We start from the raw sequence: 26,576 nt of genomic DNA, 5'->3' as shown, positions 1-26,576 counted from the left end.
GTGGTGGTGCATACCTTTTTATCCCAGCACTTGGGAGGCAGAGGCAGGCGGATTTCTGAGTTCGAGGCCAGCCTGGTCTACAGAGTGAGTTCCAGGACAGCCAGGGCTACACAGAGAAACCCTGTCTCGAAAAACCAAAACCAAAAACAAAAACAAAAAAAGACTATAGAGTTTTGAGCAAGGCATGGTAGTGCCTAATCTTAATCTCTGCCACTAGGGAAGAGGCCAGTGGATCTCTGTGAATTCCAGGCTAGCCTGATTTACAGAGTGAGTTCCAGGAAAGCCAGGCTACATAGTAAGGCCCTATCTCAAACAACAAGACTAGATTTTGACAGTGAAGAGCCTTACTTGACATCCTAGGAGCCTGAATATATCCTTCAGGATAATCAATGAAGAGACACCAGAGCCAGAGGACAGAGCGGTCTCTGAGGGTGTAAACAAAGTATTTAATTATTCACTCACTCGCAGCAAGTGTCTGGTGTTGACTGTATGTCAGGGATATTGCTAGGTGAGGGAATTACAATGACGCCTGTGACAGTGCCTTAGGGTTAGCCCAGCTAGGCTAACAGAGCAGCGAGGAAACAGCAAAGAAAACCAGGACAACAGATGTGACAGATGCTCAGAGCAGAGCTGGGCACACAATGTTGACAAGTACAGAAGAAAGATTTACATCTGGAGTAAGGTGGAGGGAAGGTACCAGGAAAGGTTTCACTTTGATAGGATCATTGAGAGGGGAGAGAAAAAGGTTACACTGCGCAAATGCAGAAACAGGAGCCATCATTAAATGTATAGCTACAATTTAGGATTGCTTTCAAAGGATGTTTCAGATCTGTTACAAGAGGCCGAAGTATTAATAATGAACATGTTTTAGATAAACAGAAGCAATATAGAACAAAGAATAAAAGCAGCAAAGTAACCTGATACTATTTTAAACTATGAAATTAACATGTTTGACACCAAGGTAGAGACAACTGTAAGAAAAAGTAATCAGATTAGCAGAACAAACTCGAAGACCTTATTTAGGCCAGAAATGAGTCCAGCATTTCTCTAGCAGAAAGTAATACACGGTAACCACGCAGGACAATGCTATGCGTGTGGACGGCAACAGAAAAGGCTTGAGAAAGCATTTCAGGAAAAGGTAAGAGGCCCACCCAGCTTAAAAGCCTAACAACTGAGGTCATTCCAAATGCACGGGGGTGGGGGGGAGGACCCTCATGTGACAGCCACACTGGGCAGGCTATTAGCCTGCTGCATGAAAATGGTCTTTCTTTCTTTCTTTCTTCCTTTCTTTCTTTCTTTCTTTCTTTCTTTCTTTCTTTCTTTCTTTCTTTCTTTCTTTCTGTGTGTACGTGTGTATGTGTGTGTTGTGCACATTTGCACAGTGTGTGGAGCCCAGAGGACAACCTCCAGTGTCATTCTACAGGCACTGTCCCCCCTTGCTTTTGAGACAGGGTCTCTTAGTCCCCGCAGCTCACTGAGAAGGCTGAGATCCCTTCTAGGAAGGTTCTGAGACTCTAATCCAGGGCTTCATCCTGATGAGGCCATCACTTTACCCACCAGGTCCTCCCTGCCCTCTCTATTTTATAAGAATATTATGCATGATCACATACACAATTCTGAAAGAACCAAAATTAACAGCTACATTTACAACTACAGTTTTGTTATAGGAAATTAAATGCAGCTGCTATTAGAATAATACACAATATAACAGAACCAACTAAACAACCATGAAAGCAAGCAACTATGATCCTACTTAAAATCAATGATGGCATCTTGATGAAATAAGACAAGCCCATAGGAAATAAAATTTACAAAATAATAGCAAAAGACATTATTTTATAGGCAAGTTTTTTTTTAATTTTCCCAAGCTATAAATCTAATTTTTAAAAACTTTCATCTTAACTCATCAAAACATCAGGTCTTATGTAATTGAATGTATAATCTGGAGAGAAAACTTAAAACATACATAATTTAATGACTTTTTCTTAGATAAATACAAACTTGCTAGCACAGAAACATAGACGTAAATATCACCAGGGCTGGAGCTCTGGTTCAAAAGCAGCGTGCTTGCCTAGTGTCCCCAAAGCCCAGGAAGAAGAGGCCACCCTGTGAGCTCCTCCTTAGGATCTACAGCAGCTTGGCTTGTAGCTGCCATAAACTAGAACCTGCAAGTGTCTGGCTTAACAAGCTACATATTCCTATCATGGAATACTGCTACACAGAACAGACAGCAATCTGAATGAATCTGTAAAGAATTATGATAAGTAGGAAAAAATGTTATATTAAATGCTGAAATGAGTGGAGTTATGTAAGATCCCCTAAGTGAAGGGGTTCACGTTGAGGGGTTGAACAGATGGGAGGCATACGTGCAGGACGGTAGAGGTTTTATGGTGATGGGAATGTTTGGTGCTCTGACGGGGCCTGTGTCGTCACTGGACTACAGTTTACCTATGTTAGGCACTCAAGGAAGCTGGGTAAAGACTGTACCGGATTTTTCTGTATTATTTTTCATAAATAAATGAAAATTCACAATCATCTCACAATTGAAATTTTAAGGGCTGAGGAGACAGTTCGGTGAATTTGAGTGCCTAGAAGCCACAGAGAAAACAAAACAGAAAGCATGTTGTAGCATGCCTCTGTAATGGCTGTGCACCTCCAGGAAGACAGGAAGTGGGCACAGCAGAATTCCCAGAAGCCACAGGCGTGGCATACACAGCTAAACAATGACAAAGAGACCTCCTCTCAAAGAGGAAGGTGAGGTTCAGCCAACACGTGGGGGGCCCTCTGACCTACTCACACAGATCAAAAATTTTTTTCTATTTAATTAAAAGTATACTTGGGAGAGGAGGATGGGGGAGAGAAGAGAAGAGGGAGGGAAGGAGAGAGAGGGAAAGAAAGAAAGAAAGAAAGAAAGAAAGAAAGAAAGAAAGAAAGAAAGAAAGAAAGAAAGAAAGAAAACAAAAGTCGGGCAGTGGAGACATACACCTTTAATTCCAGGACTCAGGAGGCAGAGGCAGGCAGATTTTTGTTAGTTTGGGGACAGCCTGGTCTACAGAGCAAGTGCCAGGAAAGCCAGGGCTACAAAGAGAAGACCTGTCTTTAAAAAAAAAGTATACTTGAGGTGGTTGAAGTATAGCTGTTACCAGCACTGCAGAGGGTAAAAAAGGCAGGAGAATTTCAAAGTTAAAATTGGCTTGGGTCATGCATCAAGACCTTGTAATAACAGTAGCAGGAGGAGGAAGAGGAACTTGCACAAACTTTGTTACAGCCAATGGCCGAGGAGGAAAAGACCCTAAGATGTAAAAGAACGTTCCTAATCACACCGTTAAAGCTTTGGATTGGGTTCCTTTACCTTTATAAGATCAAAACAATATACGGAGATTCCTAGTTTATTTACATAACTTTGTGCTAATCATACTGAGGATTTTAATAACATTTTTTCTTCTAAAACACTCTGGGCTTTATGCGCACTTTGTCTTTCATCCTCCAGTTACCAAAGTTACCACAGGTTGAGCATCCCTTATCTAAACGATCTGAAGTTCAAATCCTCCTCACTCTGAATGCTTTGAGTGTGATGTTAGCACCCCAAAGTCCTAGGTATATAGAGCTGGAGAGGTGTACAGCGGGTAAGAGAACTCGCTGCTCTTGCAGAGGTCTCAGGCTCGTGTCTCAGCACCCACACTGGGTTGGTCACAAACACTCCAGTCAGGGGATCACCTCCCTCTTCTGGACTCAAAAAGCATAAACATGGTACACATACATACATACATACATACATACATGCATAAAGGTGAAATCAATAATTTTTATAAGTTCTAAGTTCAAGATACATTTCATATGTGTGTGAAATTGCCAAAGAATACATTTTAAAATATGCTGAATAATTTTTAAAAGTTCCAGTCTTTGGAACAATTTTTTGTTTGCACTTTCAGTTGGGATGTTTAACTAGCAGCATCTATTAAAATATTACAAATCAAACAAACACCTCTAAAATGTAAACACTTCTGCTCCTAAGCATTTCAATTAGGATACACAGCCTATACTAAGCCACAACAGACAAGATACCAAGTTTGCTCAGTGTCAGGTTTCCAAAACCCAACCAAGCTGGCCCTAGCACTTGGCGGCTGACTACTGATGGCTTCGCAGACAGCACTATGCAAGTCATCTCAGTACAGTTAGAATCCAGACAACTAGGTTTACATGAAGAATTTTGTTTGAATTTTCTAATTAACTCTATTACCAGGGAATTTCACACATGAATTGTTATCTAGCAAATGGCTAGAAAAAAAAAATTTAAAAAAAAAAAAGAAAAAGATTTAAGATTTTCATGGAAGCATCACATATAATACACTGCTGTACAGGTTCCCACTTTACCAAAGCAAGGTTATAAAGAAGGGAAGGGAAGCCATGTCTTGTAAGTCACTCCTTCACCACCATTCATGGAAAGACCTGGATCCCTGCTGCTAAGTAGTTTTCGGAAAAGATCCATTCGCTGTGGACTGACTATATACCTACTGGATGGCACAACAGGAGATTTACAGGGTTAATTAGTCTACTAGTAACTCGGTTTTAAATTCTGAAGAGTACTTTGGAAAACTGATACTTGACAACATGTGGTGGATTTTAGGTTGACATTTTTATCTACAAAAAGCTGAGTTGGACATTTAACAGCAAGGTTGTTTTCCATCAGTCACAAATGAATAGCTGTAAAGTCCAGGTGAAGCTCCGGCTTTCTCATTGTTGTGTTAAAATGGTCCCTTGCTGGTTATTCAGTGACAATAAGAAAATTCCCATTAGTGCTTGAGTCTGAGAGTCAAGGTAAGATTCAATGAGACTATTTATTCTAGCAGATGTCTTGACAGATTTTAAATCATTCTTTTGTTTATTTGTAGCACTAGGAGAGAATATCATTAATAATAAGTTCAGACAATAAAGACTTATAAATTGCATGCAATATGAAAGAAAGCACAAAACACACTAAATTGGGTTTTGGGGGTGTGGGTTTTGTTTTTTTTTTTTCCAGAAAATGAGAACTTACTAAATGGCAAGTCTTGAATCATCAATCACTCTGTCACCACTACTGTATTTTCATTATGGTTAATTATTTTACATAAGCCATTGAGTAAATTGTTTCAAGTGATGCAATCAAATTCATAATGGTGGCCTGCTCTGATGTCACTCACTATCTTATTGCTAGAGGGAGTACTTTTCCATTTTAAGCCCTTTACAAAGAAAGTGACAGTGGCTACCACAGCTGACTCTCTAGATTTGAGTATCAAGTAAAAAACATGTTCAAGCAGGAGTAAAAGCTAAATTCTAGTCACTTTACAGTTCATGCTTAATAGCAATGGGATGATTTTACAAGTTCATAAACCAAGATTTCTAGGTTAGTCTTATCTTCCCCAACCAGGCTGTGAAATGTATCAAGGATTCCTAAAAGACAGATTCCACACAGCCTATGACACCTTCTGCTGACACTCCTGAAGCCCAGCAGGGTCTAACACAGCAGACAACTAATGGGCACTGACCAAAATAAAGGAAAATAAATCACTCACTCAAAGTAAGACCTATAGTTTTTACCACAAGTTATCCAAATCGCGGTAACAATATCTCACAAATGGTAGGACTCCAGCAAGTATCTAAAACACCAATTGTCTACAGTCTTTTTGGTTGTGCCCAGGGATAAAACTCACTTTTGCCTCAAGGGTCAAGGGTATGAGAGTCAGACAACATAGTTTTCCTCATTGCAAAGTAATTATTATTAACTAGCCATTTTATATGAGTTTTATGTTTTCTGTAAAAGTACAGCATCAAAAAGCATGTCCAAATGTTTACTTTGGTTGTGACACTAAGAATTCATTTAATAGTGTGTCTGTGTATGTGTGTGTATGTATATATATATATATATATATATATATATATGTATATATATATGTATATATATTACTGTCTAATTCATTTTTCCTTTGAAAATAATGCATTAAGAAAAGTGGCCAATTTCAATGCTTTTAAGCTATGATTTTGAAGATTTATATACATTAGTTCTCTAGCTCCCAGCCCCAACCCACCACATATCTGTGAAGGAAAGCAGGACACAGGATAAGCTCTCTTCATTAAATTAATTTTTTTCTTACTGAAGAACACAAAACTAGGCAAAGCCATACATTAAAATCTACCTTACTTTCTGAAGGTTCACAGGCTATACAGTAAGGATTAAGACCTGAGTTTAAAGAGTCCATATTGTATGAATTAAAGAACAGTAAGCCCCTATAATCACAAAGTACTCATGGAAAATATATTTTCTGACAAACAATTGTTTCATGACTGTTTAATTTCCTTGAGGGCTAATCAAACCACCTGGGCAAATAATAAGCGGGACTTCCTCATGCCTGCAAGATTAGTCCTTGCTAGCCACTGCCATACCTTCCCCTCAGCTTCTCCCACAGGGCTGGAAACTTTAGCCTTGAAGCTAACAAGTGGTGGTTAACAAATGAGCCCCCAGGGCAGGGCTGTGACAACCTGAGGGCATTGCAGTGCTAGCTGCTCAGCTCCTGCTGGCTGCCGCCTCAAAAAGCAGCCACATTCTCAACCATTCCACTGTCCCTCTGCCACACACCACACACACACACACACACACACACACACACACACACACACACACACACACACACCTAGATGCATATACTCAGAACACCCGTGTCACCAGGAGCTGGGAATTTCCGTATACAACTTCAAATTTGTCCCTTTTTCCCAAAGGGTAAATTATGAGATGATAAATCCTTAAGAAGTCAGCAGAGTCTTGCTGGAGAGGTGGGGGAGGAGGAATGCACAGAAAGAAAACGCTTAATGCTCTAAGAGCTGTGAGAATAAGGAGCAGGAGTGGAGAGACTGCAGCCCAGCTCCCTCCTTTCCATAAATAAGAAACTAAGGCCCAGAGGAGTTAAAGGTTTGCTTAAGGGACACACTTGCCTGGTGGTAGAGTCACAGTGTCCTGATATCTTCACAAACCACTGTTCCTTGGTTTAAACTATCATTTTGTTTGTTTGTTTTAGTAGTTTATTTTTCCCTGAATCTAGTTTATGCCCAGTCATCTGGGTCCCGCCAGCAGCACTGATGGCCAGTCTGTCACTTGGTCTGTAGAGTAGATGTTGCAGAAGGTTTTAGGAAGCAACAGCATAAGAAGAAAAGTAATGCTATGCATTTAAGTGCTGAGCTGGGCCTTGCTGTATGGACTTCATACATACTAATGTATTTTATCGTCACGGTCACCATAAGCTGAGTACTTAGAGCACTCCATTTTACAGATGAGCAAAACGAGATCTAAAGACTAACTGTGGTGGCGGAACTGGATAACCTCTGGCCTCTGGCAGTTAATGGTGAAGAATCATTGGTGGCTCTCTCATGAGCCTCATTCACTGTCAAGTACTACAGTTGACCTTAAACTGAGGAAGCTGCGGGTCATGGGTGTGACCTGAGAAACGTTTATGATTTATCCTTTCTCCTCATTTCTTGAAAACAACACCACCCACCAAAACTAGGACCAGCAAAAAGGGGGAGATGGCTAACAAGTAAAGCTACCTGCCACCAAGCCCAGCCGAGTCCATTCAATCCCCACACCTACACGGTAGATGCCCCTTGACCTCCACCCATGTGCCACCACACAATTCTGTACCTGCACCTAAACACACACACACACACACACAGAGACACAGACACAGACACACACAGACACACACACACAGAGAGAGAGAGAGAGAGAGAGAGAGAGAGAGAGAGAGAGATGTCATGAATATGAAGGAAAACTCAAATTTCCAAAGTACCAGGCAGGCTGGACATAGTGGTCACGCCTTTAACCCAGCACCTGGGAGGCAGAGGCAGGGGAACTCTGTTGATTTTGAGGCCTACCTGGACTACATAGTGAGTTCTAGAAACTCTAGTTGCGGGAGTGAGAGGAGCCAGGCAGGCGGACTGGGTGGCTCATGCCTTTAATCTCATTACTCTGAAACTAAGACAGAAGGATTGCCCTGAGCCTGAAACCAGCCTGAGCTACACAGTGCGTTCCAGGTTAACCCAGGCTTCAGTGTAAGGGCCCTAACTCAGAAAAACAAAAACAAAAATTTCCCAAATGGAACCTGACTTTCCTGTTAAGACTCAGGACATGAAAGGGAACAAGATGATCTATATGTATACTTGAGAAACTTGAACTTTAAATCAATGGTATCCAAGCTCTGCGATTTAGAAGAAAGATACTGGCTCCCACTGGAGAGTTTGTTGAGGTGATAAGTTGACTTCCAGTCCTCCTGCCTCCCAGTCTGTATCTCTCAAGTGTGAAATATAAGAAAGAACACAAAATGAAAATGGGTCAGATGTCCAGGTTCCATCCATCAGTGTTTCAAAGCTTCTTAAGTGGACTGTTGAGTTTCTAAGAAAAATTGCATCCCGAGTTCCAGACTAGGACCCAAAAGCCACCACTGTATTTGAATAGCCCTAATTCCACTAGTCACGCTTTTACACAACAGCGTGTTATGATGAAATACACACCGATGATAAGTTCTGCCCAGATACTAGGCACCACATCTATACTCTAACGGCCTTAGTCTCCTAAAAAGGGCTTCCCCTTCTCCAACCAGACAAACAGGATGGTGTTGGTGGCATAGGGTCACAGGCAGTCCAGATTAGGGGAAATGGGGTCACTATCTATGACAGTTCGCAATCACACTGAATTCACATGTAATACAGAGGCTAACTGTACTGGCTAATCTTATGCCAACACACAAACTAGAGTTATCTGAAAGGAGGGACTCTCAATTGAGGAAATCCCTCCATAAAATCCAGCTATAAGGCATTTTTTAAATTAGTGGTTGATGGGGGTGGTGGGTGGGGGAGCAACCCATTGTTGGTAGTTCCACCACTGGGCTTCTGGGCTTAGTTCTATAAGAAAGCAGACTAAGAACTACAACGGTAATAAGCCAGAAAGCAGCACCCTCTGTGGCCTCTGCATCAGCTCCTGCCTCCAGGTTCCTGCCCTGTTTGAGTTCCTGTCCTGACTTCCTTCCATGATGAACAGCAATGTGGAAGTATGAGCTGAATAAACCCTTTCCTCTTCTACATGCTTTCTGGTCATGGCATTCTGTTGCAGCAACAGAACCCAAACCCTAAGACCCTAACTGTGGGAATCATTCCCACTGTGGCTGTGTGAATTCCTGCTCCTCTACACACTCCACTGAGTTCTGAGTTCTGTGAAGGCTTAGCTATACGCCCATCACCTAGCCAACCAGGCACTGTTCTGCACATGAAAAATGCTTCATGTGATACGTTTTACATTCTATACCACTAAAATTTTATAATCCAACCTCTACTGACAATGTATCGTCAGCCATGGACTTGAGTCATATAATAAGCTCTGTTATCAAGCCTATGAATAAGAAAATGATCAGCAGTGTGGCCAACATTTATGAGTATATCAGATAAAAGGAAATCCAAGTTATAAAAGGAGAAAAGAAAAGCAGTTACCTGGTGAATATATGAAGTGGCTCTATGTGTAATTGAGGAGTACCTTCATGTAACACCCCAACTTAGTCACTGCAACATAGCCCTAAAAGATTAAGATAATTCCACTGCATTATTAAGTGGCAATGTGAGATGCACTTCAGCGCCGTGAGACCATCCCACCCATAAGCTGGAGGCCTTGGCACCATTGGGCCTGATCCCCTTACTTGGATTCTCACACCTGGCATAAAGATGATCAGCAGACCGCTAGCAGTGCACCACTTCTTGCCATACTACGTGAAACCTGATATCCATGTGCCCAACAGTTTTACCTTTCCCTTGAACAACTATCTGTGGTTAAAGTTTTGGCCATGAAACAGTTACTTCACTCTCCAAACACATCTTGTCCACTGGTGTTCTGTTTCACAGCCGTCTTCCCCTTCAGTGCAGAAAGGCACTACAGCTTATTTTCCATATGGAGGAAGGAATTACTCCCAGAAAGCTGAAGGCAACTTTCAAAATGACACACAACTCCATGGATGTTTATGCTCTAGAACAAGTCTACAACAACTAAAAATAAAAGTTGTTTTTCATTTTACACTTAAGCAAGGAGCTACTTTCCAAAGTAAATTAAAAACATTAGAATATATGCCATTCTCAAAATATCTTGATTTTGAAAGGAGTCAGTGACACAGGGGTTTAAAAAAAAAAAGCTTTCAGTTTAAAAGATGACAACAACTAGATTTTTCTAAAAATCAACTTTAGTTTAAATTTTTAAAATTTGTTTTGCCAATTTGTATAGAGAAGGAATAAAATTGCAGTTATGATTTAATGCAGACTTAATCTAAATACTCAAATACTCTAAATACTCAAGTACTCTAAATACTCAAGTACTCTAAATACTCAAACACTCTAAATACTTAATTTAAATACTCAAATAATCTAAATACTCAAGGTTATATGATTACTCAGTTTTTTTATTACACTGAAATTGGTAGTGGGTCCTTTCAATTTATGTTATGTCAGATCCATGTACAGGATTCTCTTGGCTTATGCAGCTTGTAAATGCAGCAACCGTGTGCACGGCTTTCTCTAAGGCTCAATAGCAGCTGCTGCCTTCTTTCAGGCTCGCCATCATTTCCCTGCTACCTTATCTCCATCCAAAACCAGAGGTAAGGATCAGCAGAATGCTCAATCCCTCCCAACTCAGAATCTTCCATATGGCATACAGCTGCCAACTGCAGCACCTTCTCCTTATATAATAAAAGACAGTAAAGAGGACCTTCCCTTTGGTCAAGGTAGTTTTATATTCACAATGGTTATAGATTATGAGCCTTCTTTCTAAGTCTTACTAACAAACAGGATGCATTTCCAATTGAATGCCTGCTTTTACCTGAAGCAGGCGAGACTTATCTGCTCAGTCAATCATGCTCACGTGCACTCTGTATATCTGAACAAAATTTTTCCTTTCTGATGCATCAGAGAAACTAAATTCCTGTTTACATTTTGAGGAGCAAGAACAGGGAGTGTTTGGGACCTCGGGCGTGCTAGGTAAGCAAGCCTCAAGCCTGTGCTGCAGGACCGACCTCCCCCTTCTAGTTAACTTTCTCATTTTCATGTCAAATTAAACAACCAAGAGTTAAACTGTTATAATGTATTGTTACATAATAAAAGTTTCCTGTAGCCATTTACAAACTCCCCAAATCCTCTGCATTGTTACTGTAGGCGAATTAAACCTCTAAATTAGAAGGTTCACTGATTACAGGCATACCTGAAAAACAATGTAGCAAGCCAGAAGACACAACCTATCATTTCTTCTCCCTTGGGTCTTAACTAAAATGCCTGCAGACTTTTCAATGCCCTTGATGCATGCAAAGTAGGGGTCAGAAGACAGGTGACTGGTTGAACAACTGGTTTATTTTCCTGAATCGGATAGAAAATAACCAAATGCAGAAGGTTGTCTAGTGCCTGTAACCTTCAAAGCAGACTGTGGAATGGAAGTACACAGTATGCTTTCAAACAGCCAGAAACACTTCCTCCAGACATTGTTCTTGCTTTCACGTTGCCATTTTCCACAACTGTTTCTTAGGTATCAGAAATGAAGACACTTCCATGTGATATTCTCCATTTAAAAAGAGACAATTTCTTCTACTTTCTCAAAAGCAAAAACCTAACCCTGGTTCTGGGAGAGTGGCTGTCAAAATTCTGTTTTTCTGTATTAATTTAGAAAAAAAAAGAAAGAGAAAATGTATACTAGTCATTACCAATTTTATACATATTTACCAATCTTTAAAAGTTGTAGGACTGTGGTTTTTTTATTTAATTAAACTGAGTGGCAAAGAAAGAAATGGCGCTTTCCACTAATAAATTACATCTTTAAATATACATGACTGTTATGTCCCAGGGTTACTTACGGTGGTAACTTACACGCCCCGAATTTCACTGTACCAGACAGTTCTATCTGTCCCATCGCTGGCCAAACACTGCTGTTCTGTTTCTATTCATTATGTATTATACGAGGCCTAAACACAGCCCAGTATGACGATGGAAAATATTCCGATCCTTATGACAGCAGTGATGCATTCAAGATCTCTCGCAATACACCCCAGACCTGGAGCACTAAAAGACATTTTCTGATATAGCTAAAAGATGTTGGCTGCAAGCTTACTCAAGAACATTCGGCCCTGTCTCTGCGGGTATTCAGAAAGTCCTGTTTTGTTTTGTTTTTTTTTTTAAAGAAAAACACTCACTAACCAAATCTTGCAAAAGCAAACTTGCCAAGAGCCTTGTGCAATGATCAATAACCTTGGGTACACTGACACCTAAATTCACGGTCCTGGAGACCAATGCAGCAAAAATCCAGAACCATAGGCTGGAGCCCCAAGAAAACTACGGCGCTTCCCTCTCCACCGCCCTCTGCCGCAGGGAGAGAAGCGGAGGCAGGAGCGTGAACGAGGCTTACCAGCTCTGAAGATGCGCCGTGACCTCTGGCTACGCGGCGAGAGCAGGGCCAGGAAGGCGCTAGTGCGGCCGCGGCCCGTGCGGACTCTGTCCCTGGTGCATTCCTTGCATTCCAGCACAATCTGTCGCCAGCCTACAAGCTGGCAGCGCGCGTCGCCCGTTGGACGCACACACCTGCCTATCGCGGCGCCCGGAGCAACCGCGGCGCCTCCGCTGCCCGCGCTCGCCGGGTGTCGCACTCAGTCACTACGCCGCCAAAACCCGGCCCCACCGCTCGTCCTCTCGTTTTCCAAAGAGTAAGAGGGGACAGGGACCCACGACCCTCCGATGGGTGCAGCTGCTCGCTCCAACTCCTGGCAGCGCGAGGAGGCAGGGCGGCGCGGGAGGGCAGCCCGGAGCCTTAAGGCTGGGGCGCCCGCTAGGGAGGAGCGTGCGGTTTGCAGCTGCAAGCTGGGAGCCCTGGACCCTCCGGGCGGTCGTCACGGGCACCAGTGCGACTCTGGGGGCCAGAGCGACACTCCGGGCGAGCGTGGGAGGCACGGTAGGCGGTTGCTTCGGTGGAACGAGGGACGGACACACTGACGGCCGGTCCCGGGCACGACGGCGCGCGGGAGCCTCGGGGCTCAAGTTCGAGAAGCGGTGGCGCGGTGCGGGAGGAAAAGCGGCCGCGCCGAGCTGTGCGGGGCAAAGTTGTGCGCCGCCGGGGGGAGGGGAGAGGCGGGAGGGATGGCGGAGCACGCGGCGGGGACCGAGAGACCAGAGCCAGGGAGCCGCGGGGGGCGCCCGGCCGCCGCCAGGTCCCGGCTCGACGCGCTCTGGGCAGCTAGCACCCCAGAGCCCCGAGCCCTCCCGCCAGCCCCGCGCACTTACTTTCCAGCTCAGGCGGAGGCCGTCGTCGCTCCAGGGACCAGGGACATCCACGCCGAAGGGTCGCCGCTGCGGCACCCGAGCAAACTGGCCGAAGTGCGGCAGCCTCGCCGCTGCCCTCCCCTCCCGCCCCTCCCGCCCCCTCCCCCGAAGAGGCTCTCCCACCACCCCGGTGGCGGCGGCAGCTCGCCTCTACCCCGTGCCCATAGTGCCGCCGCTGCGGCCGGCGTCCACGCGCACTCAGCCCCGGAGCCCTCTAGACTGCTCGGAGGCCGCCGCCCCGCCGCCAGCCCGCCCGCCCGCCCGGCCAGTCCCCGGCACCCGGGAACGTCAGCACGCTGCCGTCCCCAGACAGGCTCCGCGCCCGCCCCATTGGGCGGAAGGAGAGGGCCGGCCCTCCCCATTGGCCCGGCCCTCATATTGAACGAGCCAATGGGAGCTGCGGTTTCAGGTCGCCATGGAGACCGATGCTGTTAAGAGCGAGAGGGCCAGGAGAAGGTGGGGAGTGAAGATGAAGGTGTCTGTAGCCTCCGGCGCGGGAGGGGGTGGGGGGAAAGGAGTATTAGGGGATTCCCGGGCAAGGGCTCTGAAATCGGGCGGGTCTTGCTTTTGAGTATTGCCAAGACTCTGCATGGTAGGGCTTGTCCCCAGCGTCAAAGGCAGAAGCAACTGAGCCCCTGGACTTCTGCTTTACAGTGAGAGCTCAGGAGTGGGCGTTTCATTTTTCCTGCATCTGGGGAGCCTGCAAGGCTATATGCATTTTGACCTTTGAGATCTGTGCAGCCCGGTGAGTTTCCACTCCATTCCTTAAATCTCTGCTTCTTCCTGACGTCACAGGGTCACTTGAATTCTTCCTCCAACCACTCCCCCTTCCCTGAGTCGACATTTCCTCTGATTTTTGGTTCTTCCAGCCTATAACCCCTCCCAACGAAAACAGGATTTCTTGCACGTGGTATTTTGGTAAGGAAACTGACTGGGGTTGTTCTAAAGGACCAGCCCGCAACAGAATGAGTCCTCTGCTTCCCAAAGCAGCAAGTCTGATCTCTCCTCCCCTCCCTCCCTCTTGGACTATGTGCTTTCTGTGCTGAGCTTGGCAGGTGCATGCTCTTCCCAGTTTGTCTCAGGCTGGAGAAGTGCCAGAATTCATCCCAATGATTTCGCAAAAGAAAAAAATAGATTACGAATGATGGATTTTTGCTTTCTGACAGTTTTCCAGACTAATACTAAAATTGGTAAGGAAATGATGAATTGGGACAGGGGATCAAATCTTGACCTTTAATAATGAGTGCTCTACTTTCATTTTAAATCATTTCGTGCTAGTTTGCTTGTGCTAATTATTTTTGATGAGTGATGGTCATAATTAGACGGTAGCTATTAATCTGGAACTTTTACACATGATATTGCTTCATAACATATTTTAAAAATAGTATCACTCTAGCATATAGCCACCGGTGTATTCATGTTTCTTCTTTTGGTGGCTTTGTTATTTTCATAATATCCTCTTTAGTAAAAAAAAAAAAATTCTTTATACTACTTCCCCTCACAATAAGGGATATTAATTTTCCTTGTTATATTTTGTGGGGAAAGCTGGTAGGAATTTTGACATTACAAATATTTTGTTGTGAGAAGCAGATTATTGTGTATGCAAGCTCTATATATCTAACTTACATTTTACGTTCTGAATTTTAATTGGATGGCATGTTTTGGCTTTTATGCTATAAAATATAGCCTAAGAAATGTTAATATGGCAACTTGCTTGGGAAAAGAATCTCCTTGGTACTTATTGTAAACTTGAATTTGTTCTACAGTCCCGTGCAGGATTGGACTGTAGGACAAAATTCATGAGCATGTGGATGTACCACTTAAATATTTTAGAAGCAAGCAGTAAGGTTGGAGGGAGAGATATCTCATGGCTTGTCATTAGGAAAATCACCTGCCTTTGAGTTTTTCTTGTGTTTGTTTTTGTTTTCTTGCCATTGTGTATTTGTTCATAGAATGGAAAAAGTTAAAATGAAAAGATAAGTAAGATGTTTTAAATGTATAGTCAAGATATCAATAATTTTTTCGTAATTTAAGTAATACTAAATGAATGTAATATTTGCCTACTCAAAGGAGAAAGTGGGTCTCTTTTTTTCCCTTCTGTAAAAAAAAAATAATTTTGGGTTTACTCTAAAAATTATTTTCTTTTGTATATTTCTCAAAATGCTTATCTGTCAAATATTTTTCTATTGTTTTTATATGTGTAACCTACATGTCATCTCCATTGTCAGTAAATAAATGTTGCTGAAACCCATCAAGAATAATGGATGTCCCCTAAATCATTTGTCATTCAATATTACTTTTTTTTCCCTTTGTTACATTTAGTGGAAAGATTTTTTTTTTTTTTCTTAACTTCTCCTATAGAACCCCTCTCGCATCTGCCTCATTTCTGATGTCAAGTCTGTGTCTTCCTGAGGATCCCTCCACTCTGCAAGAGATCTTAAGATTCTGGGAATCTGGCAAGAGACCCTCTTATCTGCTCAACTCCAACTGTGCCACCAAGTGCACAGTACTCTTACCAACAACCAAGTGCACAGTACTTTTACCAACAGGACTTCTCTCTGTTGCTTATACCTTCTCAGGTTGCCTTTTATATACTCTCCCCCAAAGCTTCTCCCTTAGGCTCCCAAATATTTGGTCTTTTCTGCTTAACCTCCCTCTTTATATGCTGGCCTTTCCTTTCCCAGAAACAGTATACAGGAAGAACTCTGCTTTTTCATACCTGTTGCTTTGACCCTGAGTACAACTGAAATTGTTCCAAAGGTCGCACCCTCTGCCCACAGAATCTCAGCTGGGTTTTGCCAACTAAGTTCTCTCATCTAACGGTGTCCTTTGGACCAGGCATAGGGTACATGCCTATAATTGCAGCACTTGGAAGGCAGAGGCGGTAGTTCAGAAGTTCATCCTCACTTCTGTCTACATAGTAAGTTTCAGGACAGTCTTGGGTCAAACAAACAAATGAAAACCAAGTTTTAAACTTGGCAGGATTTAGAATTACTTGGGAAGGTAAGTTTTTTAAAAATATATAAACAGAGGAGGCTATTTAAATATGAATAAATGTATTCACTATAAGACATTCAGAGACTTATCACATTTAAAATGAGAAATATTAGTCAAACAAACTCACCAATGTTATATCATCAGTAAGCAAGAAATTATGGCTACCTCTGACATGCTGATTGTTGGGCTTAATTATTTTTTTGACATTTTATTATTTAATCATTTTCTTAATTATTTAATTAATAAACAAGTTATTTTTATTAATAGTATTTCATATCAATTTTATACCTGATAAATAACATGTATATAATATATAAAAATATGTAAATATATTATCTATTAAAATATTTAACAAAATTTGAATAATTTAATTATTAAATTTAAATATATTTTCATTATGTTCTTTCCCTCCTTCAAGTTATCCCAGATTTTCTTTCCCTCCATATTCACCCAACTTTAATTTCTTTCTCAAACAAAAACAAAAACTCAACACAGAACTCTCGAAAACCAAGAAAATGAACTCCCCACCCCACCTCCTCAAAAAAAAAAAACAACCCAGCACCAAAACTCTAACCAAATAAAAGCATTCATAACAAAGGAAAAAACAAAGAAAAGTAAAGAAAAAAAGAAAGAAAAAAGAAAAAAAAAAACTACTGTGGAGTTCCCATATATTATTCCTGAACATGAGGAAAGCAGCTGAGACACCCCCCAATCCCAGGCTCTCCTAGAGGAGGCAAAACTTTGTCAACCAGTCAGAGGAGCCACTGGAGTGCTAATGGCCTACTTGAACAGAGAACATGTGAACTCTTTCTAGACCTGGCTGCTGGGTAGCTGTGATAGGAGGAGGGACATCTACTTAGGCTGATGGACGACAGCTGACAAGGTTTAAAAAGAATGAAGACTTTGGGCAACTTGACCTCAGGGTCAGAAGAAAACAGCAGAACTCCAAGGAACTTTCCAGTACCATTGGTGAAAAGAAGTTGACCCAAACCTTTCAAGGACTAGTAAGATTGCAAGAACTTTTACAGTGTTCACCATTTTCCTATTAGCTCATGACAGTTAGTGGGGAAAAAATTCCTTTTTGAAATGTACCATAGAAAGGAAGCAATAGAGGATACTGCTATTTGATACCTCTACAGTAGGTAGTCACAGCAAAACCTCCGAGAATACACCAGTGCTGGTAGCTTTTGTGAATGAAGAGGGATGTTTAAACAAGCACCAGGTGGGAAATGACAATGACATAACAGCAGCTGAGCCTGGGGACTATGGCCAGGACTCAAAAATAGTTGAGCTCCATTGTGTAGATACAGGGCATTTTCTTTATCCATCCTTCAGTTGAGAGATGTCTAGGCCGTTTCCAGTTTCTGGCTATTGTGAATAAAGCTGCTGTGAACATATCTTTGAGCAAGTGTCTTTGTGGGATGATGGAGCATTTTGGGGGTATATACCCAAGAGTGGTATAGCTGGGTCTTAAGGTAGAATTATTCTCAGTTTTCTGAGAAACTGCCAAATTGATTTCCAAAGTGGTTGTCCCAAGTTTGCACTCCCACCAGCAATGAAGGAGTGTTTCCCCTTGCTCCACATCCTCACCAGCAGGTGCTCTCTCTTGAGTTTTTGATCTTAGCCATTTTAATAATAAGATGGAATCTCAGTGTCTTTTGATTTGCATTTCCCTGATGAAATCATTCTGTAAGTGCTTCTCTACCATTTGAGATTCCTCTGTTGAGAATTCTGTTTAGCTCTGTACCCCATTTTTAAAATTGGGTTATTTGGGTTGTTGGTATCTAACTTCTTGAGTTCCTTGTAAACTTTGGATATCAGCCCTCTGTCACCTGTGTCACCTGTGGGGATGCTATAGATCCTTCCCGAATCTGTAGGCTGCCGTTTTGTCCTGTTGACAGTGTCCCTTGCCTTACAGAACCTTCACAAGGTCCCATTTATCAGTTGTTGATCTTAGAGCCTGAGCCAGTGGTATTCTGTTCAGGAACTTGCCTCCTGTGCAAGGTTATTTCCTACTTTCTCTTCTATGAGGTTGAGTTGAGGTTCTTGATCCACTTGGACTTGATTTTTGTGCGGGGTGATAAATATGGATCTATTTCTATTCTATATGTAGACATCCAGTTAGCACCATTTGTTGAACATACTTTATTTTTTTCCATTGTATGGTTTGGCTTCTTTATCATAAAAAAAAAAAAAAAAAAGTGTCCATAGGCATGTGGGTTTCTTTCTGGGTCTTTGATTCAATTCCATTTGATCAACCTGTGTTTCTGTATCAATACCATGCAGCTATTAAAAACAGAAACACCATGAATTTTGCAGGCACATGGATGGAATTTGAGAATATCATCCTGAGTGAGGTAACCCAGTCCCCAAAGGATATGCAAGACAGGAGCCTTGCATGGCTGTCCTCTGAGAGGCTCCACCCAGCAGCTGACTCAGACAGATGCAGACACCCAAGCCAAACAGTGGATGGAGCTCAGGGGCTCTTATGGAAGAATAGGAGGAAGGATTTTAGGCCCTGCGGGGATAGGAACTACACAGGAAGACCAAGAGAGTCAACTAACTTGGAATCTTGAGGCTCTCAGAGTCTGAACACATATGTATTGGGCCTAGGCCTCCCACATATATGTAGCAGATGTGCAGCTTGGTCTTCATGTGGGTCCCGAAAGCTGGAGCAGGGGCTATCCCAAAAGCTGTTGCCTGTAAGTGGGATATGTTCTTCTAGCTGGGCTGCCTTGTCTGACCTCAGTGGGAGAGGAAGAGCCTAGCCTCATAGAGACTTGAAGTGCCAGGGTGTGGGGATACCCAGGAGAGGCCCCCACTCACTCAGAGGAAAAGGAGGAGAGATTGGGGAAGGATTATGGTAGGAGGTGAGGGGTGAGGAGTGAGCAGGATGTAAAGTGAATGAGTAAAAAATAAAATTAAACTAAAAATAAAATAGTTTAGCTCAGGTGGTGGCAAGATCACTGCCCCACCTTTAGCTATATTATCTGAATATGTCAATCTTCCATCACCCTGAAGATCCTACTGGGTTTCCTAGCCCTGCCCCCACCCTCCATCAATCTCAGGCTGACATCAGCTTTGGTGTGTTATTGTGGCATTTGACATTTTACTCCCTGGCGTAGTTGTTCCTGTGTGAACATTCTCCCCAAGAGGGTGTGTTCTCTGGCTCATCCATGACCGTCCCTTGGAGCGCTTGGCACCCCTGAAGTATTCCCCACAGTGATCATAAATCACTGCAGGCCTGACTTCCAACTATGACAAATAGGAATCAGTAACATCAGGAGGTAATTAGAAAAAGATGAAATTAAATATTCAATGTGGAAAATGAGAATCTAGGCAGAGTAGAGGTTATTTTTCCCCCCTCTGTAGCCTTCAAAGACAGCGAGGCCTTGGAAACAAGAAAACACGAGTGGAAACACGCCTGAAAAGATGTGGATTCCAGTGGTGCTTTGTTCACAGCTCAGACTGTGAAACTCTGCTTATTAGGGAAAGTGATTGAAACCCAGCTGTGCCCACATAAGGGTCACTTGATTTTTGTCTTCCCGTGAAGCTCCGAAGTTGTACTCTACTAGATAAGCTCCTTAGAATTTAAAAATTTCACAAAATCAGAATGTCATCAAACATTTGGTATGTGTTAACAGACATCTGTCAAGTGTGATAAATCATGCCTCCTAGACCATGCTCTCCCTGCCGCCTTTGAAGGAATCAGCCCCCCAGTCAGTGGCTTCTGGCACTGCAGAACCTAGAAAGCAAGCCTTGGCCCTGATGTTGCCTCCGCCGCTACTGAAGGAGACACCTGTTTGTTACCTCAAAATACTACTTAGGAGCTGGAGAGCTAGCTCAGTGGTTAGGTTCTCTTTCAGAAGACCTGAGTTCAGTTTCTGGCACCCATGTTTAGCAGCTAGTGACAATTAGTAAATCCCACTCCAAAAGACCAGACACCTCTGGGCCCTGCAGGCACTAGAACTCAGAAGCACATTCCAGCCCTGCCCCTGACACACACACACACACAGAGAGAGAGAGAGAGAGAGAGAGAGAGAGAGAGAGAGAGAAAGAGAGAGAGAGAATGAATTTAAAAATATATATATATAAAAGAACCCACTAGAACACGAGCCTTTGCTCTAACTTCTGGTTCTGTGAGCACTGGTAAGGAGACACAGCTCAACTTAGCCATTAGCAGTTTAGGGTCCTTCCCCCTTAGAGGTCTTCATGTAATCCCCCCTGAACAAAAATAAGCATGCCAGAGCTCTGAGATGGCCCGTCGGGTAGGGGGCCTACTGCCAAGTCTAATGGCCTGGGTCCAATCCCAAGAATCCATGGTGGGAAAAGAGAACCAATTCCTGGAAGATGTCCTCTGACCTCTACACTTGTGCCATGACACACACGATGATAATAAATAGGATATATATTTTTAAATGCTCATAGAAAAAAGTGGGAAGCAGGGATGCCATGTCTAGCGAAACTGTCCTTCAAAACTGACGGTCACAGCCATAGATGGACCTATGCTGAGAGTGTGCCAATACAGCCCACAGAGCCACCAGCTCTCAGTAACACTGGAAGCAAGAAAAGGACATTCAGACAAGGGCAGGGAAACACTCAGCAACCTCCCTTTGGGACGCAGAATGCTTTAGTTTGGATCTGGGCCATTTCCCCAAAGGTCCCTCTGTTAAGGCCTGTTCCCCTGTGTGCCACTGGTGCCTTTCAAGGGGGGTTGTAGAGTTGTAGGATTCCAGTCTTCCAATTCTCTTAGCTTCCTGGCCTCCTCCTGCATTCCCTACTATGGCATCAGCACAGGCCCCCCCAGGGCAGTGAGGCCAGACTACTGGGGACTGAAAACATGGGCCAAAAGAAATGAGTCCTCTTTAGAAGCTGATGATGTTAAATATTCATTGTTGCAAGGGAAAACTGATTAACATATAGCTCTTTCCTCCGTGTCATCCTGGGATATCAAATGATCATTCATCATGAAGAGATTACAGATGACTACTATGAATCTGCTGTTACAAAGGCTCTTTATATATATATATATATATTTCAAGATATATATATATATATATAGATAGATAGATAGATAGATAGATAGATAGATAGATAGATAGATAAATATATATATATATATATTTCAAGACAGGCTTTCTCTGTAGCCCTGGCTGTCCTGGAACTCACTCTGTAGACCAGGCTGGCCTCAAACTCAGAAATCCACCTGCCTCTGCCTCCCAAGTACTGGGATTATCTTTTTAACTCCAGAGCTCTCTCCGCACAGTCCTCTGGCATGAGACCTGGCTCTTAGTCTCTCCCTGGGCCACCATTTCCCCTGTAGACCTGCTCTCCTGAATCCACTCCTATGGAGGTCCCTGGTAACTTGTTAAAACTTTGCACCCCTGTGAGGTTGGACTAGGAGACGAGTGACCAGCGCTTGCTAGTTAGTCACTGTGGTGCCATAAATTATAAGTCCAAATGGCCCTGTATTTATAGTTTGATAATTGTTCTAAATAAAAGGGGGGATGGATAGATGCAGAAAAATTCATCGATAAGAAAAAAATAGCAATTTATAATAAAATGCTCATTAAGTTAACAGTAAAATAATATCCCTCCATATCATAAGGAACATGTGTGAAGCGTAGAGTCAAGTCTGTGTTTATCATGGAAAGACTGACTTAATTCCACCAAGGCTGAGAGTAGACTCTATGGCCATAGCACTGTGTGTGCACCTCATCTTGAAAGCAAAGGAAGAAAAGAAAAAGACTTAGTAACTGAATCTGAGAGCTGAATGAGGTCATTCACACACACCCCTACTGTTCCGCACTATGCTGACTGTCCTAGCCAGTGTAATAAGGAGGAAGTAACAAAATCTAAAGGCATATAGATCAGAAAGGAAAAGAATCTAAAACTACCTATGTTGGTTCACAGATGCCATGGTCCTACCCATAGAAGACTGTAAAGAATATCCGTGTGGGCACCAAACTAACTGAGGAACTCCGTGCAGTCACACAATATATAATCATTATATCGAACCAGTTCCATTTCCTACGGTTGGGTCTAGCAATCTGAAAATCAACAATAACAACAAAATCCATTCACAACATTAGTATTCACAGCAATAGAAACCACAATATTTATGCATTCATTTTAAAAGTAAAGCATAATGATTTTGATCTATAGACTCAATGTGATCCCTGTCAAAATTCCAGCAAGCATTGTTGCAGCAATTGATCATCTTGAAGTGGAAATGCAAGGAAACAATACTACCAAAACCAATTTTCCGTAGAAAGAACAAAGAGTAATTACGATACTTAATTGTTCAAACTTACTATAAAGCCGCAACAACAAATATAATATTGGCATGATAGCCCCGTGGATCAATGAGAAAGCAGATCCAAAAATTAGCCCTTATGTTGCGGTCAGTCCCTTTCAACAAAGATTCCAAGGCGTGCTCCACGGGGAGAGTCTTTTCCAAAGACGCTACTGGGATGATGACATTGAATATTCCATATTCACAGCGATGGACCCAAGCTCTTAACTCACAGCACACAGGAAAAATGTCTGTGGAATATCCATCACAGACCTACATATTCGAGATGGAAATTAGAAGACTTTTGACATGATAGGAAAAAAAAATCTTTCTGTCCTTGCTCTTGGCAAAGGTTTCCTAGTTACATTTCCAAAAGCATGAACTATAAAAGAAGAAATTAATAAATTATATTTTATCAAAATGGCATTGCTTTCCCTGCAGAAGAGGGCAACAAACCAGTAGGAAAATGCAAATGCAAATACGGGGGTGTAGGAGGGTTGGGCACACCAAAATTAAGCCAAGGAACTCAGTAGAAACTGGGGCTGATGGGCCGGAGAGATGGGGCCCTGGTTAAGAGCACTCGCTGCTCAAAAAAATAAAAAAATAATAAAATAAAATAAAAAAAATAAAAAAAGAACACTCGCTGCTCTTGTAGAGCAGTCATTCCTCCCCAGCACTCAGATCAGGTGGCTCATCACGGGCTTGAACTGTCTTGACTTCCAGTTCCAGGTGACATGACACATCTCGGTTTAAGAGCACAGGTGATAGGACACAGTGCAGGGACAAACACATATATGTAATTAAAAGCAAAATACATTTTACCTGGAGGATATTTTAATAAGCACATCGTTAGTGTGGTACTCAAGTGACCAGTAAGCACATGAAGATATTCTCCACATTAATCATTAGAGAAATCATCACTGAAACCATGGTAGGGAAAAAACAAAACAAAACACATGATAGGGTTTCAGAGAATGGTTGTAAACTTTGGACTGGAAAGGAAAATGGTATAACTATTCTGAAAAAATGATGCGATGAATTCTTAGAAACATAAATGTAAGCTTATCATATGCGCTTTCGGGTTTACTGCAGGAAAATGCATGTTATATAGACTTGCACATGAACAGTAGTAGAATTTACTATAGTGAAAACCTGGAAGTCACCCAAGTTCCCTCAACTGCTTTTGACCCTGAGTAGAATACTATTCTGCTATTAAAAAGTATGAGCTTATAGGTAAATCTCTACAACATGTCAAGAGAAAACAAAGCCAGGTACAAAGGACACGTGCAGTATGATGGCATTTATATAAAATATCTGCAAAGTTTAAAATACCTCACCAGTGATTACCCATGGCCTGCGTAGGAAGGACTTAGCAGGAGTTATGAATGATGGTTTTCTAGGGATAGAAACGTCCTCAAACTGGAGGGTGGTGATGGCAGAACAATATATTTTTATTAAAAATAACTATATCGCTATAATGCATGCATTTGTTGAATAAAATTATGCCTCAATAAAGCCTTAATAAATAAAACCTTTTTAATAACGACAAATACATCTTTAAACCTCTGGTATATGAACACAGTAAATCTGGAAGTAATTTTGTCTTGATTGAAAAGCCTCCAAATTATGCTTCATGGATTTAGGTCTCATTTATTAAGCATTAAAAAAAATACCAAAGAAAAATGGTTCACATAAGGAAATCCAGGAATTTATTAGAGAAAAATATTAAACTACAGCCATTGTATAATTGGTAAATATAATTGAAATTTGAGTGTCTTAATTGGAAGTATGAGCCAGGCCATGTCTGTTTCTGTTTTAGCTGATATACTCATTAAAGCAAGCATGGGGAGAGAGGCTGACCCTGGCTTAGAAACCTCCTATTACCTGGTACCCTACCAAGATTTACAAGACAGGGAACAGTATTTATCACATAAGTCTCCTTAAAATATATGTGAATTGTCAACATTATTACACTTATCATTAATATGTACCTTCATATGTGTATATTTTTATATTTGCATTTTATAATTTATTTACATCAGAATGACATTAGATTTTAAGCAAGTACTTTGGAAACTATGTGGTTTGTTTAATAATGGGCTCGTGTGGTGGGGTATGTTTGGTTTTCTAGCTTGCTTTTGTTGCTGTGATTAAAAACCCCAATCAAAATCAACTTTGTGAGGAAAGAGTTTGGTCTTTAAAGTTACAGTCTGTTATCCAGGGAGGCCAAGGCAAGAATTCAAGGTAGGTGCTAGAAGCAGAACCCATGAAGGAGAGCTGCTTGCTGGCTTGCTCATTCTAGCTTGCTCAGCTACCCTCTTAAAAGTCCAGACCCACGTGCCTAGGGATGGCACCGCCCACCATTTTCTAGACCCTCCTACATTCCCTACCAAATAAACAAAATGCCTCGCAGACATGGGCACCAGTCCGTCTGATCTAGGCATTTTTTCATTTTAGTTCCTTCTCCCTAGGTGTCTATGAGTTGTATCGAGTTGAAAGCTAAAGTTAATTAACTAGGACATCTAGAGACCTCAACTTTTCTGGAATACCTGTAGATAAAACTTTTATGTTCTGTTTTTTGTTTTGTCTTATTTTTCCTGGTTTTTCTCTTTTGTGGGTCCCTGGAACTTGAACTAAGTCTCTGGGAAACTCTGTTCTGATCTTACTCTTTGCTTTTTGTTTGTCATGATTAACACTTATATTGCCCACCCCCAACCCCCGTTCCGTCCCAAGTACATCTCCAATACACCTGTCAGGCCCATTACTGTGTGTTCCCACTTTAGGACAGTCGGGTGTCTGCAGTGCTAGTGCTGCTGCTGCTGCTGCTGCTGCTGCTGCTGCTGCTGCTGCTGCTGCTGGTGGCGGGGGTCGTCTTTGGACACATCCTCATGTTGCGGTTATGGAAGAGAAACAACGAAAACACGCAATAAAGAAAGCTAGAACATTTCAGTACAGAAGAGAGATGGGAAAAGGGGAAACATTGACCCCACACAAAATTAGTGCACTTATGGCCAAATAGGAATTCTGATGTTAGGAATTCTCCCAGTAGCCCTTGGGCTTCCTCTTCCTGTAAGCGACCTGAGGTGACCTCTGAAAATGGTTGACTACTCTCTTGACCCAGAAAACCCTACAAAAGCATGCAGATCAAGAGGTTCGAACTCCGTGTTCACTTTAAGAACACAGCCAAGGCCATCAAGGGTATACATATCCGGAAAGCCACCTAGTGTCTGAAAGATGGCACTTTGAAGAAGCCAAGGTTCCGGCAATATAATGGTGGAGTTCATAAGTGTGCCCAGGCCAAACAGGAGGACTGAACACAGGGTCAGGGGCCAAAAATAGAATGCTGAATTTTTGCTGCCCGGCACTAAAAAAATGCAGAGAATAACACTGAACTTACAGGTTTATATGCAGATTCTCTAGTCATTAAACATGTCCAGTGAAGAAAGCGCCTAAGATATGCGAGTCCCTTACAGAGTTCATGGTCGATCTAACCTGTACAGGAGCTCCCCTGCCACATGGAGTTGACCCTCACTGAAAAGGAAAATATTGTCCCAAAGTCAGAAGAGGAAATTGCACAGAAAAAAAAAAAAGATATTTCAGAAGAAACTGAAGAAACAAAAATGGCACAGGAATAAATTCAGCATAAAATAAATGTAGGTTGTCCCCCTCCCCCCCCACAACCCCCATCCCACCCACCCCCCACCCAACCACACCCCTCTGTGCACTGATTTTAAAATCCTGCTTTCAGGAGCTAGAGAGATGGCTTGGTGGTTTAGAGCACTGACTGGGCCAGAGGAGAGTTGGCCTCTCGGGAGGGCTCTGACCCCAGGACTCAGGTGAGATCACCATCTTGTATTCCAGGTCTCTCAGAGACCAGTCTCTGCAGGAGCTTCTTGGACAGGGTCCCTTCCAGCCTTCATCCTCA

At 42.5% G+C, this 26,576-nt stretch overlaps 2 protein-coding genes across 22 annotated transcripts in view; one reads left to right on the top strand and one right to left on the bottom strand.

Moving 5' to 3' along the window:
* Pkp4 (plakophilin 4) overlaps positions 1 to 13,599 on the bottom strand; it is a 214,090-nt gene extending 200,491 nt beyond the window's left edge. For 11 of the 20 annotated variants that reach the window (XM_029537132.1, XM_029537135.1, XM_029537139.1 and 8 more), the window contains exon 1: positions 13,321 to 13,599. The gene's annotated coding sequence lies outside the window, so the exon portion shown is untranslated. The remainder of the gene's footprint in view (positions 1 to 13,320) is intronic. The other 9 variants (XM_021195140.2, XM_029537125.1, XM_029537121.1 and 6 more) reach the window with 2 other exon arrangements.
* A 300-nt stretch (positions 13,600 to 13,899) lies between these two features.
* LOC110318749 (coiled-coil domain-containing protein 148) overlaps positions 13,900 to 26,576 on the top strand; it is a 187,978-nt gene continuing 175,301 nt past the window's right edge. For both annotated transcript variants that reach the window (XM_029536793.1, XM_029536794.1), the window contains exon 1: positions 13,900 to 14,104. The gene's annotated coding sequence lies outside the window, so the exon portion shown is untranslated. The remainder of the gene's footprint in view (positions 14,105 to 26,576) is intronic.

Source organism: Mus pahari, chromosome 3 (genome assembly GCF_900095145.1).
Source record: "Mus pahari chromosome 3, PAHARI_EIJ_v1.1, whole genome shotgun sequence".
Lineage (NCBI taxonomy): Eukaryota > Metazoa > Chordata > Mammalia > Rodentia > Muridae > Mus > Mus pahari.
This window is presented reverse-complemented; position numbering and strand designations above follow the sequence as displayed.